The sequence below is a fragment of the Microtus pennsylvanicus genome, chromosome 9 (genome assembly GCF_037038515.1).
Source record: "Microtus pennsylvanicus isolate mMicPen1 chromosome 9, mMicPen1.hap1, whole genome shotgun sequence".
NCBI classification, from domain to species: domain Eukaryota; kingdom Metazoa; phylum Chordata; class Mammalia; order Rodentia; family Cricetidae; genus Microtus; species Microtus pennsylvanicus.
This window is the reverse complement of record NC_134587.1, coordinates 9,451,871-9,466,495: the sequence shown is the minus strand read 5'-3', so window position 1 is coordinate 9,466,495 and position 14,625 is coordinate 9,451,871.

Here is a 14,625-nt window from a genome sequence, read left to right as displayed (position 1 = left end):
AAATAGTTTGCTGGGCTTTATTATTATTGTTGTTGTTGTTTGTTTGTTTTTGGTTTTTGTTTGTTTGGTTTTTGAGACAGGGTTTCTCTGCAGAACAGCTCTGACTATCCTGGAACTTGATTTGTAAACCACACTGGCCTCGAACTCACAGAGATCCACCTACGTCTACATCCAGGTGCCTGGATCAAGGGCTTCCACCACCACTGCCCGGCAGCCATTTAATCTTAAGCCACTGATTTATCCAAGTAAAGAAACATGACTACTCTTAAATTTGAACATTTGGTAGGAGGATTTAAAATAATCCTTCCTTCAATACTCTGAGTTAAAAAGAGCTCTGTTAACAAAAAACACAAAACATCTGAAAATATAGAAGCTAACAAAACTTCTCGAATCTTAAGAAGTTAATTTGAAAAACAGCTAACCCTTCATTTAGTCTCTTCATAGTAATACTTTGGTAAATTCTTACCACATGGTGATGGTTGTTCAGTTGATATCACTGTTATCACCTACTGTGATATTTTAATTACCAGAAGCAATCCCCTAACTCAGTGCAGACATAGGCACTTCCTAAATGATCCAAGTATTGTACTGCCTGCTCATGATTGTCCTGCGGTAACCAGCTGAACAATACAGTCTAGCTATAGTCTTTCTCAGGTTACCTTTCTGTACCATGTAGCAAGTAGATACTCTAAAATTAGTTCTTTAGTCATCAAAACAGAAATAAAATGTCAGCTCAGGGATGGAGAGATGGCCCAGCTGTACAGAGGGCATATTGCTCTTGCAGAAGTCCTGGCTTCGATTCCCAGCGTTCATGTCAGTCAGCTCAGAACTGCCTGGAACTCCGCTCTCGACTCCCTCTGATCTCCATGGGCAACTGCACGCCTTTGGTGTGTATAAACTCATGAGGCCATGAGCATATACCTGAAGAATAAACCCTTGAGACTGTTGACTTGTGTCAGGAGCCCCACGTCTGTAAGCGTGACTGCATCCTTTGCTCTTATATCTGGGACGGGACACACAGCAAAACCGACATGAGGAGGAAAGCGTTGCTGTCACTCATAGCTCGGAGGGTCTGGGTCCGCCACTGTTGGGAAGGTGCAGTAAATGGCTGAGGTGGCGTGTGGTAGGGGCTGCTCACGTCCCAGTGGCCTAAGAGGCAGTAAAGGGGCGGAGCCAGCCCTCTTCTGGCTTTATTCTCTCCCTTTTATTCCATCCACGCCCCAGCACATGGGATGGTGCCATTCACGCTCAAGGGGGGTCTTGCCTCTCATGTAACCTTCTCTGAAAACACCCTTTCCCGACACACACCATTTTCTAATTCTCAATCTAGCCACGGTGACAAAAAAGGTCACCACGAAACATGACTTCAGAGACAATAATACTCATACTTCTCGTTCTCAGCACACGTCTTTTGGCTTGCTATTACCCATTAAAATCTGTATAAAAACAACAAAGTAAACTCATACCTTTTCTTTGTCCTGTCCCTCTTTCCCTGCTGAATATTTATTCAGTTGTGCAAGGAAGTATTTTCCTCAGAATGGGTCCTCTTCACTCAACACCCCCTTGAAGGAAGAGCAATGGTCTACTCTTAGCCCATCCCACTCTTAGAGTTCCCTGGTGTCAGCATGCCAAAACACAACCAGTATCTGGCGGAAATGCATACAGCTTATTCCATTCAGCCTGCCTCCACTAACGAGGCGAGGGAGGTCCTGGAGAGTGGGCTGCTTAGTAAGGCAAGCCTCATGGACACCCCATTGTACTTGGGCAGAAAAGGGAGGGCTGGAGATGCAGCCTGGGAATTAAGCATTAGCCTAGCACATGGTTCAATACACAGAGAGAGAGAGAGAGAGAGGGAGAGAGAGAGAGAGGGAGAGAGAGAGAGAGAGAGAGAGAGAGAGAGAGAGAGAGAGAGAGAGAGGAAAGAGTTGGTTTAGAAAAGATATTCTGACCACAGTAACTTTTCTGTTCCTTAAGAAATTTTACAGTTCTGCACTAATGAAATGTCTCCAAAGAATAAATTAAGGTACCTCCTATGCAAACTAACTTTAAAGTGGGTGTGAACTTTAATGTTTCTGCAATGTGGCTTTATAGAAAATCTAATAGAAATTTGTAGTCTCCACTTAGCTCCTATGACATTGACCCAGCTCCTTATTATTGCTCCTAAATCTCTGGCAACCTCCGTTCATGCTGATAAAGTCGTGAACAGGGAGAAAAGACCCAGGGAAAGCAGCCACTCCAGGCTCAGTGCTGTTGGACTGCATGCTCAGGAGAGGGAGGCTCTCTGGGGCATTACATTATAATCATGTTCAGTGGCATCCTTGACCACCATCCGCTGTATGCCAGTAAATAATCCATCAGTTGTGATAGCCCAAGATGTCTCCAGTTACTGCTGAATATCCTCTCAGGGAGGGAGAATCATTCCTGGTTGGGAACAACTGTTTTATGCTCCGTGACCAAAGTGAAGGCCTCTGTCTACAACAGAGGCCAGGTAAATACATTTCATAATTTAAGAACTGGAGTGAGAGATGCCTGTATTGAGGCCAAAGGACTTTGGAATTGGACCCTCACTTTCCACCTTTTCTGAGTCAGAGTCTCGCTTGTTTGCTGTGTATCCTACAAGAGCATTGCAGGTCCACAAGCTTCCTGATGACTCCATGTCTGCCTTAGACATCTCCCCGTAGACCACGGGATTACCGGTGAGTGTCACATCGCTCAGCCCCTTTGCTTGGGTTCCGAGAAATGACGTCAGGTTATCAGGCTTGCTAGGCAAGCATTTACACAGGAGCCATCCTGTTCCTCCTTCCGAAACGTTCCCCGCCCCTTCCCTAACATCCAATGTGGAAATCAAGGTTGGGTCCTAGTTATATCAATAGCTAAACTTTAGTAAGAATATCATGTATGAAAATAAAAGTATCTTGTGTTGGCTTATATCTAATTACATATAAGCAGAAAACCCTGGACCCCCTGCTGGCTAGTTATTCTCCCCAAACTCAGTTTGTTTGGTAACTAATCTAGTTACCTCACCAATTCAAACTAAACGTTTAGAGTAAAGAATTACTAACAGCCAGGCTTGCCTCATTAAAGTAGAATAAGTTAAAAAGATTAATTATTATATACTGCTTTATTGATTCATCCAGTGGCTCACTAAAGCACGATTTTACTGCCTATTGCCCAGCATAACTTCACTGTCTACCTGGAACACGATGACCCGGAGAAACAGCTGGAACAATGGGTCGTTGCCCTGAACAGCCTAACCACTAAAGCTGACTGCCGTGTGCGAGCAAGGTCATGCTCCTGGTGAGCTGTAAGACAAACGGTGTGAAATGCAGAGATGAATCCATGCACGGTCTCTGTGTAAACACGGGTGAAGGAAAGAGGCAGAGGCAGGGCCTCGATGATGGCAGGGTTGATCTTCCTGATTCCTCAGCCGGTGACGAAAGGGAGGGAGGGCCCTTCATGGTCAAAACTATTTTCTGGGCTCCATCAGGGCACCCAGAGTCCCCGGTGACACCTGGCTTTGCAAAGCTGTCATATGAACAGCTTCACTTTGGCTCCTCAGAGTCTCTCCAGTTTCTCCATAGCCAGTGGGGGCCTTTGTTTCCCACCCTCTGCCTCCACAGAATTGACCTTGTTAGGACAGTATCTATTGAGACGAGAGGCCCTTGGGGATAATAACTCTAAGTGGCCTCGGGTGGAGATGTCCATCAGGCAGTTGCACATCTGGATTTACAGAAAGGAGCTCCAGAGCAGGAATCCAGAGCAAGATCGCCTCTGGGTAGATGGGGTGGGAGCCACTGGCAGAGGGAACCACCGTCTAGGGAGACGTCTATAGTAGAAATGAGACTGTCCTAAGATGCATATGAGTCACAGAGACAGGGGAGACCTCTATGTCTTACTTGAAGACCTTTTAGACATACAGGGGAAGGGTCTGGTGCCCACTGATTGAACCAAAGCCTGCAGGAGATACCTGTGTGAGCTGTGTGCCGTTCAATTCCATCTCGAAACTCTGGTCCCCAGAACTTCAGCATAGGGTCCTACTTTGAAATAGTCTCCCAAAGGCAACCAGGTTAAACAGATCATTAAGATAGGTCCCGAGTCCCTTAAACTGCATTAAATGAGGAGGAATCTGGACATGGAGATAGCACAGTGTGAACATAAGGATGGCTGGGTACCGGTCCAGCCTTCAGTGGGAGCCTCCTCAACCAACTCTGTGATTCTGCGTTTTTTAAAGGTTTATGTGTTTGGGTGTCTTGCCTGTTTGCATGTCTACCTACCCTGAGTGCAGTGCCCTCAGAAGCCTTCTGGGTGTGTGGGATCTTCTGGAAGTAGAAGAATTGACAGTTGGGAGTTGTCATGTGAGTGCTGGGAGTGGAACCCGGATCCTCTGGAAAAGCAGCAAGGGTTCTTAACCCCTGGGATAACTCTCGGGTGCAGCGCATGGCGCCCACCTGTGCTCTATGCACTACCATACAGTTCGCAATCTTTGGGTAAGGGGCTGGAGGTTGAAACACACAAAGACACACAGACAGAGAGACAGAGAAACGGATCTCTAGTCACTGGTAAGAAGCCCTTTATTTAAGAGCACCATGGAGGCTTATATACCCAACAGTCAGGTAGGCCAACAGGTGAAAACCTTATCCTCTGATCCTCAAGGCCAAGGCAACCCGTGCTCGTGAAGCAGAGCTGGTAAACAACTTTGACACAGCTTTCAGTAACTCAAATCAGAAGGAAAGTGAAGATCTCTAGCAGGGAAGAGCAGCTGGAGGCCAGGACTCCAAATGGTCCCAACACTCGGGTTCCTGATTTCATGCTTTCAGCCTCCAGGAATTTGGAACAATCAGTATCTGATATTTAAGTCACCCCGTTGTGATATGTTTCTTATGACAGTCCCAGAAAACACATACAGATGTCATTCCAAGCCAGGCGGTGGTGGCGCACGCCTTTAATCCCAGCACTCTGGAGGCAGAGGCAGGAGGATCTCTGTGAGTTCGAGTCCAGCCTGGTCTACAAAGGGAGTTCCAGGACAGGCTTCAAAGCTACAGAGAAACCCTGTCTCGAAAAACCAAAAGAAAAAAAAACTCCTGGGACCTGCCCAACAGCTACTGCCTCACTATTTGGGGGCAAAATTTAGCCTGTGGCTGTGTGTATCTCTTTAAAGGACTTGGGGTGGCAAGGACAGGTTGGCTGAAGCACTCACATGCCTGAGGCTGGACACAGTGGCCTCTGGCGAAGAATGGACCCCTACTCACACCCTGAGTTGGTCGGTCACGCTTACAAACGGCAGCAAAAACAAACTGTCGGGGCGATGCTTCCGACTAATTTACTTCTACTCTTTAATAAAACCAACTTAATCTCTTATTCCCCCAACATGTGTACCTTCATACTACCATTTTTTCTTAAAAATAACTAACATATTTCTTAGGAATAAATGCTAACCCAGGCCAGGTGTGGTGGCCCACACCTTTAATCCCAGCACTAAAGAGGCAAGTTGTGAGTTTGAGGCTCTTGTGTTATACACAGTAAATTCCAGGACAGCCAGGCTGCGTAGAGAGACCCTTTCTCAGAACAAAACAAAATCAAATAAGTAAATAAAATAAAAATAAAGAAATAAATATGTGATGGTTTATTCTCACTGTTGCCTTGATTGGGCTTAGAATCACCATGGAAACTGCTCTGGGTGTGCCTTTGAGGACGTCTCCAGAAGGGTTTAGGTGACAAGAGTAGACTCGTCCTGAATGTGGGTGGGACCATCCTGTGGGCTGAAGTCCTAGGACATCCGTCTGCTTCCTGACTGTAGACATAGCGTGGTCACCTGCCTTCTGAGCCCTGATGACCTGTGCCACCTCAAACAGGAAGCCAAAATATCCTCTTCCCTTCAATTGCTTCTTTTTAGTATTTTATTTTTAGGAGAAAGGAAGACTGTTTCCAATATGACTTCTATAAGTCAGTGCCCTAGAAAACTGTGAGTGTCTGATGGGGGTGGCAGCGGGATATCTGAGTGGAATTTCAGTGAGGATCCGGTGATGATGGTGGACCAGAAACCAGAGGACTTGAAGCAGACCAGTGACTCCTGGCAATGAACATTCATCAGTAAAGCTGACAGGACAGAAGGGTCTACTGTGTGACACACCGAGGCCCCCAGTGCCACCAGGATGAATGAAGACGGCTGGAGAGGTGGAAAGATGGAGGAGCAGAGAGATTTGTTGTTGTTTTCTTTTGTTTGATTACTTATTTTTTGTTTGATTATTTTTTTTTTAATTTTTGTTTGTGGGAGGCTGCTGCAGTGGGAAGAGGATACGGAGGGACTGGGAAGTGAGTGAAATTGGAGTGCATGATATGAAATTCCCAAAGATTCAATTAAAAAATGTTAAAAAAAATTCCAGCTCTTCTGCTATCACTGTGACCTTGGGTTTTTGGTTTCCTCAGATGCTACATAGGAGAGAAAAATAAAATCTGATTTCCACACTTGTTTTACAGATTACCAAGTAATTCCCATGGAGTATTCAATTTATAGAGCACTGAGTTCTTGATTTGGAAGATTTATCCCAATTCCATTTGCAACAAAGTAGACTATGAACGCCTGTCATTTTAAGCTACAGTGAGGTGACTGTGTATGTGGGCCTGTAGACTCTCAGACCACCCAGGTCTTTCTGGAGAAAGATCCAGAACAAAGCACACCAAAGTTTCAAGGCCTCGGAGGAGGAGGGAACTGGAAGAAGGGGAGTGGTGGGGAAGCCAGTGGACTGTGAGGGCGTGAGGCACAGTAGACAGGAGGAATAAATGGCCCAAGGCAAACCCTGCAGAGAGCCTTTCAAAGGTCAGGTACAAGTGTGTTAAGGACTACAGATCTGGGGCAGGAGAGTAGACGACCTGTTAAAAGAAGCCTGGCAGTGAAGGCAACAGGACATCACCAGAGACAGTCAAGGGAGTGTTTGCTTCTAAGATGGGGGCTACGTCCCGCTACTTACCAAGTGTCAAGTAGGAGAAGAGAAAGGTGGAGGGGCCCGGAGCTTCAATGAAGATATCGAAAGCAGGCAGAAGCACAGGACTCCAGCTTCGACAGAAAAAGAAGTCTCCTCTGTCCTGGCAGCAGGGAGAAGGTGGCTCCAGATAGATGGTAGTGCACAGGCAGGGGAGGGGAGGGGCGTGAAGAGGAGGGAGAAGATGGCTCCAGATAGATGGTAATACACAGGCAGGGGAGGGGCGGGGAGGGGAGAGGAGGGAGAAGATGGCTCCAGATAGATGGTAGTGCACAGGCAGGGGAGGGGCGGGGAGGTGGTGGGACATTGAGTCAGATTCATCAGGTGGCTTTTCTATTCCCCATGAATAGGCAGAACCAGTACCTTCTGAAAGACAGGAGCATGGATATGGGTCTGGGTGGAGCAGAGGTGGTGACCGGGGCTGTTCAGGGAGAGGTTCTGCAGGACACACTGATATTCCTAACAAAGCAAGTGATCGCCATAGTTTAATCCTAAAGTTCTAAAACTTTAAAAAAACAAAACAAAACAAAAAAAAACCAAAAAAAAAAAAAAACCCACTGTTTTTCTGGGTTTTAAAATGGAGCCTGCACAATTCTCTTTATGGCAATGGTTAGTCTTATTCATCAACCTGACAGTTTCTAGGCTCACCTGGGCAGAGTCTCAGGGAGGGATGGTGCCGAGCAGGTTGGCCTGTGGATGCATCTGTGGGAGATAGTATTACTTTAACTGCTGAGGGAAGACCCAGGCTGCTGGGTGTGGCTCCTTTCCCTGGACTTGGGTCTTGGAGCGTGTGAGAGTGGAGAGTAGAAACTGAAATGTGCACACATTTGTTTCTCTCTGTTTTGGTTTGGTTTGGTTTGATTTGGTCTTGGTTTTGGTTTTTTGTTGTTGTTGAGACAGGGTTTCCCTGTAGTTTTGGAGCCTGTCCTGGAACTAGCTCTTGTAGAGCAGGTGGCTTCAAACTCACTGAGATCCGCCTGCCTCTGCCTCCAGAGTGCTGAGATTAAAGGTGTAAGCCGCTACCACCCGGCATTTGTTCTTAACTATGGATGTAACTTTTGACGTTTTAAGTTCCTGATGCCTGGCTTCCCGGCTATGATGGACTAAAGCCTGGAATTAGGAACTAAACCTTATAAATGCTTTCCCACCTAAGTAGCTTTTGGTTGGGGTATTTGATACCGCAGCAGACATGAAACTAACACACAATGACCTGGAAGTGGAGTGCACGGTGGCCATCTGTGCCCCGGGATTACACTGCCCAGCTGGTTACAATCATAGCCGCCTCCTAAACAGCAAACCAGCACGCTGAGCCCGTTAGTATTTTGATACTAAACTATGCCTACCTAATACAATGAATTCATATTGAACTGACTCCCGAGTTTTTACCAGGAGCCAGCGTTTTCTTCACTTTTCAGGAGTTTTCAACTGCTCCCACCAGGTGACGTTTTGCTCAATTAATTTTCCATTTGACTCCAGTTTCAGCGTGAGCCACAATGAAAGGTAAATGCTCTGCCAGCTGCGTTCTGCTTCTAATGTTTATTTTCTGGCTAATGTCAATTTTCCAGAGCAGCTACAGCATAAATGAAAACTTTGCTTTACGTGTTACATCCTGTTCAATTTGTCTCTGAAGGAAATGGGATGCGATGTGGCGCTTTTTCTTTTAAAAACAGGAGAATAAACGATGAAAGAGACCAGACACGTGACAGAAAGGTGTTGCTTTGCCTGGCTGAGAAATCATTTTAATTTATAATTCTTTTGAAACAAAAGGTTTATGCTTAAAGTTCCTTAAAAGTATTTCCACCACTATCACCACCATCATCGCCATAATCACCAGCACCATCACCACCACCATCATCACCATCATCACCATCATCACCATCACCTTCACCACCACCACCACCACCACAATAATCACCATCACCACCACCACAATCACCATCACCACTATAATCACCACCTCCACCATCACCATCATGACCATCATCACCACCACCACCATCACCACCATCATCACTATAATTACCATCACCACCACCATCATTGCCATCACCATCATGACCATCATCACCACCACCACCATCACTACCATAATCACCATCACCATCATGACCATCACCACCATCACCACTATAATCACCACCTCCACCATCACCATCATGACCATCATTACCACCATCACCACCATAATCACCATCACCACCACCACAATCACCATCACCACTATAATCACCACCTCCACCATCACCATCACCATCATGATCATCACGACCATCACCACCATCATCACTATAATTACCATCACCATCACCACCATCACCACCACCATCATTGCCATCACCATCATGACCATCATCACCACCACCACCATCACTACCATAATCACCATCACCATCATGACCATCACCACCACCACCATAATCACCATCAGCATCACGATCTCCACCACCACCATCACCACTATAATTACCATCACCATATCATGATCACCACCATCACCACCACCATAGTGTTTGCACACACATGCCACAACAAGGACAACGATGTGGAGACCATTCCTTCCTGCGTAGGCTGTGCAGTATCACTGCCCCTGCGTTCTTTACAAGCTGCGGACGCTTCCTGGTCTTTTAAGACTCTTTGCTTCTACCATTCCCATGTGTTCTTCGAGCTCATTACTAAAAACCCTTCATTAAAAGCCAAGTCACCTAATTAAGAATCACTTAACAAAGTGTTTCGAGTTAATTGGGCAACTATTTAGGGAAAATGAATGTTTTGTTTCACTACGGGTGCAAAATAGAACCCTCCTGCATTAATGTAAAGCTTCCTTTCCCCCTGGTTCACCCTGGGTTGGAGACCCAACTCTGCTTGTGCCCTAGCTCATTTCCGGTTGGATAACAGGATATACAAGACTGAGAAATTTATGAAGGACACGGATTATTTGTGTTCATGCTTTTGGAGGCTGGGAAGTCCAAAACTGGTGACTCCCTCGGGTGAGGATCCTCTGTTCTTCCATTCTTGGTGGACAGTGAGAGGCCAGTGGGCCTGCAGGAGAAGGCTAAACCGCCAAGGGAGGGCTGGCTCATTTCACGGATCTTTTTCCCACCAGCTCCCAGGAATCCAGGCAATCAGCTGATTTTCCAGCCACCACGAGAAATATCTTTAGGCTGCTCATCGCTCAGAGCATCTGTATTCCAATATCTTGGTGAAATTTGTCCTACACACAAATTTCAGGATCTCCAGGCTGGTGAGATGACTCCAAGAATAAATTGCTCATTTTTTTACAAAGCCTAAAGACCTGAGTTGTAACCCTGGAACTCACATAGTGGAAGGGGAGAAACTATATCCAAAAGCTGTCCACACAATAAATAAATTCATACATAAGTGTAATTTGTATTTATTTATTTAAAAATTGTATGTGTGGATATTTTACCTGCATGGAGGTCTGTGACCCACATGCCTGCCAGGGCTCCCAGTGGTCAGAAGAGGACCCTGGATTTCCTGTGACTGGAGTTAGAGATGGTTGTAAGCTGCCATATGGGTGCTTGGGAATTGAAGGGTCTGGACCATCTCGATGGGCCCCATGACTGCGGAGGGAAGCCCCCCATTCAACAGTCTGTGATGCTGAGACATGGACGGAGAGTTGGGTGGCAGAAGTGGGTCCCGGTAGCATCACATCCAGCCTACAGCCATCTTTATTGCCTCCTGCTTTAGTCCCCTACCAAATAAGGTCCCCATTCTCTCACCTCCTGCTGCCCAGTTCACTAGCTCCCCCGTTACCTTGTCTGGGGGAGCACCTCTGACAATCTGACCGGCGCCCGCATCTCTTCTGGAATTCATTGAGATTAAACTTTCATTTTGCGATGCTTGGGGAAAAGCAGCAGAATCAGCAACAAATCACCCAGCACTCTCCGTGAATGTGTGAGTCCGAACACTTGGTTTCTTCTTTACCTTAAAAATGACTTCCGTCGTTATTTTCCATTATCTTTCCTTCTACTTTACTTTTGACTTTTCTTGGTGTTTTCTTCACATTTTCTTGAATTTTCTTATCACCAAGAAAGGAAGAAGAAAAAAAAAAGAATTTTTTTTTTTTTGAGACAGAATTTCTTTGTGTAACATTCCTGGCTATCCTGAACTTGCTTTGTAGACCAGGCTGGTTTCAGACTCACAGAGATCTGCTTGTCCTCTGCCTTCCTAGTGCTGGGATTAAAGGCGTGCGCCACCGCGGCCCGTGGAAGAAACTTTTTAAATATTTCAGACTATAAAATGTCTTGTGCTAGTTTACCTACGGACCTTCTCTTTGTAACAGGCCCTCAGATCTTAGCACAGGTGAGGCCATGATAGAGGCATCAAGGCACCGCTCTGACCTAAGAGCCCAGCACATGGACCCCAACACCTGCCAAAATGAGAGCAAAGACCTCACCCATCACAGTCCGAAGAGCGGGCAGGTTCCTAAATGTAGTAAGCTTGCTTGTTTTGCTTCTGTTGCTCCTCTTATTGTTCATTGTTCTTGCTAATTGATGTGTGTCAATCAGGATATGGGTTTTGTGCATAAAAAGCCAAGATCAGTTTTTGTACATAAAAAACCAAATCGTTTCTTCTCATTAAGATTGATTTTCTGGATAGATATATAACAAGCACAATGTCTTTCCAAATGGACCCTACTTGCAGGTAAGGTTTTTATTTACACCGTGGTCCTGACAGCATCCAATACTTAAGCCCAAGGCCCATCCTTAATGGGTCCTTACTAACCAAAGTCATCTTCCCATGGCCTCAGTGAAGTCATAAGTACCTTCGCCTGTAAAATAAATCAGTTTTTTATGTGTTAAGAGATCCAGGGGGGGTGCGTGGGGATTTCAAGCACGATGTGAAAAGTTTAAATTATGATTGGAGTTTCTCATGCCAATATACTTCTAGACAGCCACAGCAAACGTACAAATGTGTTTTATTCAAGTTGCTGAATTATTGATCGATACCGTTTTAGAAACCACTCCTTTTGAGGCACACAGAAAGCTTCTAGAGGTAAAGAAGGTATTTAGCCATAAAAATGACAATGGGATCACATCTGATTTTCAGAATGTTGTCACAAACACATTATAGTCCATGAGGAGCTGCAGCCAGTTTTATTTGAATTAGACTTTAGTGTCATGACAATAACCTGAGGGTCTTTGTTTGCAGGCTGCTCTCTTGGAGATGGTTGTTTGGGTCAGCAGACTGCCTCGGTATGTCAGAAGACAGCTTTGAAAGCTCTGGTTTAGTAACTTGACATGGAACAGAATTTAGACAATGATGTAAGTCAGTAAGTACATGTTGAATAATCTTTTTTATAAATTTATTTAACTTTATTTTATGTGCAGGTGTCATATAAAATTGGTGTGAAGGTGTCAGATCCCCTGGAACTGGATTTTCAGACAGTTGTGAGCTGCCATGTGGGTGCTGGGAATTGAACCCGGGTCCTTGGGAAGAGCAGTCAGTGCTCTTAACTGCTGAGCCATGTCTCCAGTCCATTCAATAATCTTTTAAGTGTACAAATTGTCATACATGACTCATTTTGTTGCAATTTTCAGGATGTGAACTCAGGATTTCATGAGGGATGCTGATAAAGTTATGTGAGTTGTGTCTTTAATCCCACACCTCCCCTCTGGTCCAGAGAAATAATTTATGGTCTGGGCTGGCACTGGCCCCCGACACTGTTGTACTTTAGAAGCACGGACAAGCATATGGAGTACTTAGGGAGAAAGTTCACTTGTATTCCTAGAGATGATTTTTTCACAACCGTCAGTCACAAAAGGCTGTAATTCTGGGTCAGTAATCTAGAAATGTCAGATTTAAAATTTATTTTTTTCAAAACATCTTTAAAGTACTGTTTTAGGTAACTATGTTCTCTAAGTATGGTGAGTTTGCATGTAGGTTTACCAGAGTTGAAGCCCTAAGTCCTAGGAGTCAAGGTGTTTTAGTGTCAGGCATCAAACTAATCTTTACAGATGTGGAGCTCGTAAAGCTTGTCTCCTTCTCTCCCCTCAGTCTGTTACCCCCTTCCCCTCCCCCCATCACCCATGGGCTCCTCAGAGAGGGTACGGGGGTCAACAAAGTTTGTACCATCACCTCCTTGAACCTGACCAAGGCCCTCCCCCATGTCTAAACTGAGCAATTTCTCTCTTCATAAGAAAGGAATGGGCTCCAAAAAGCCAGTTCATGTACTAGGGATAGATCCTGGACCCACCGTCAGTAGCCTCCTAAACTGCCCAATCCCCCTGCAGGTCTAGTTCGGTCCTCTGCAGGTTCAGCAGCTGTCAATACAGAGCTGGTGAGCTCACTAGCTAGCGCCAGCTGTTTCTGTGCGTTTCCCCGTCGTGGTCTTGACCCCTTTGTTCCTATTATCGCTCCTCCCTCTCTTTGACTGGACTTTTAACATTAACTAGCAGTTATCTTTCCTGTCCTTTGAAGTCAAGCAAACACAAATTTGAAATTTCAAAACATCCCTCATTTACTGAAGATTAGAGAAAATCTCAGAAAAAAAAATACTGCTTGGAGATACAGTGGCTTTGTTTCCAGAGCACTGCAGTACAGTAAAATGTTGTGGGTCTCTCCCATGTAAAAGTGATGTTTCTACGAGACAATAGCTTACTACACAAGGTACTGTGTCTAATAAAACGTCATGCACACATGAAAGTACTTCATTCTTAGAAATTCTAGGAACCTTTAGCATACTGTTTAAAGATGGGAATGGCCCCAGGGCAGGGCCCATACCCCCAGTTCATGGACAACACAAAACAAATGCAATAGTGTTTTGGATTTTTGTTCTAGAATGCTTTGTCTGGGCATTTATTTTCCAAATCTTACAGGTCTTCTGCTTATATATTGCGGTTTCTGGTGTGTGAATATGTGTGTCTGAGTCCGTTTCTTGTGCTTTTTTTTGGTTCCTTTCAGCTTGTCTTTTTCATTAATATTTTTTAGGCACTTGTTTTTTTAATGAAAGAAAGGTTGTGGATTTGGGTGGGTGGGGAGGCAGTGAGGACCTGGGAGGGGTTGAGGAGGCAACTAGAACATATTGTATGAAAAAAATCTATTTTCAATAAAAAAAAAACCCTGAAAATAATTAAAGGAAAATGGTGATAGCATTGGCTCAAATGAGACTGGAATAACCTTCAGGTAGTAAAAATGTAATTATCTTTTAACTGCAAAAATGAGGTAACCATGTGCATCTGTTTGCTGCCACGAGGCATGCTATGGAATGACACACTGGCTCAACAATTCACTGCGTTTTCAGACTGGTTTAGCTGGACAACTATTATTAAGATGCTACTCAAATGCTGTCTAGATAACTGGCCCAAGTTTTCACTCAGTACTTACTTCATAACTTACTGTTTTCCAACAATTTCTTGCACCTTCTAGATTATTTGGCTTGGGATTGTTAGGAATATTTCCTAACACGAGCTCTCTGCCGATGCAAAATTCCCAATCAAGCCAAATCACAACAAGCAGAATTAAAGGATACCCAGGTTTAATGGGACTTCTGCGCTCTCACCACCGACCACCGACCACCGGGGAGAAAGAGTGAAGACCATGAAGGGACTCTCCTGGTAGCAGTTTAAATAGACTGGGGGAGTGGTCAAGGTTTTGGTGGGCACAGGGGCAGGGCCTCCAAAGA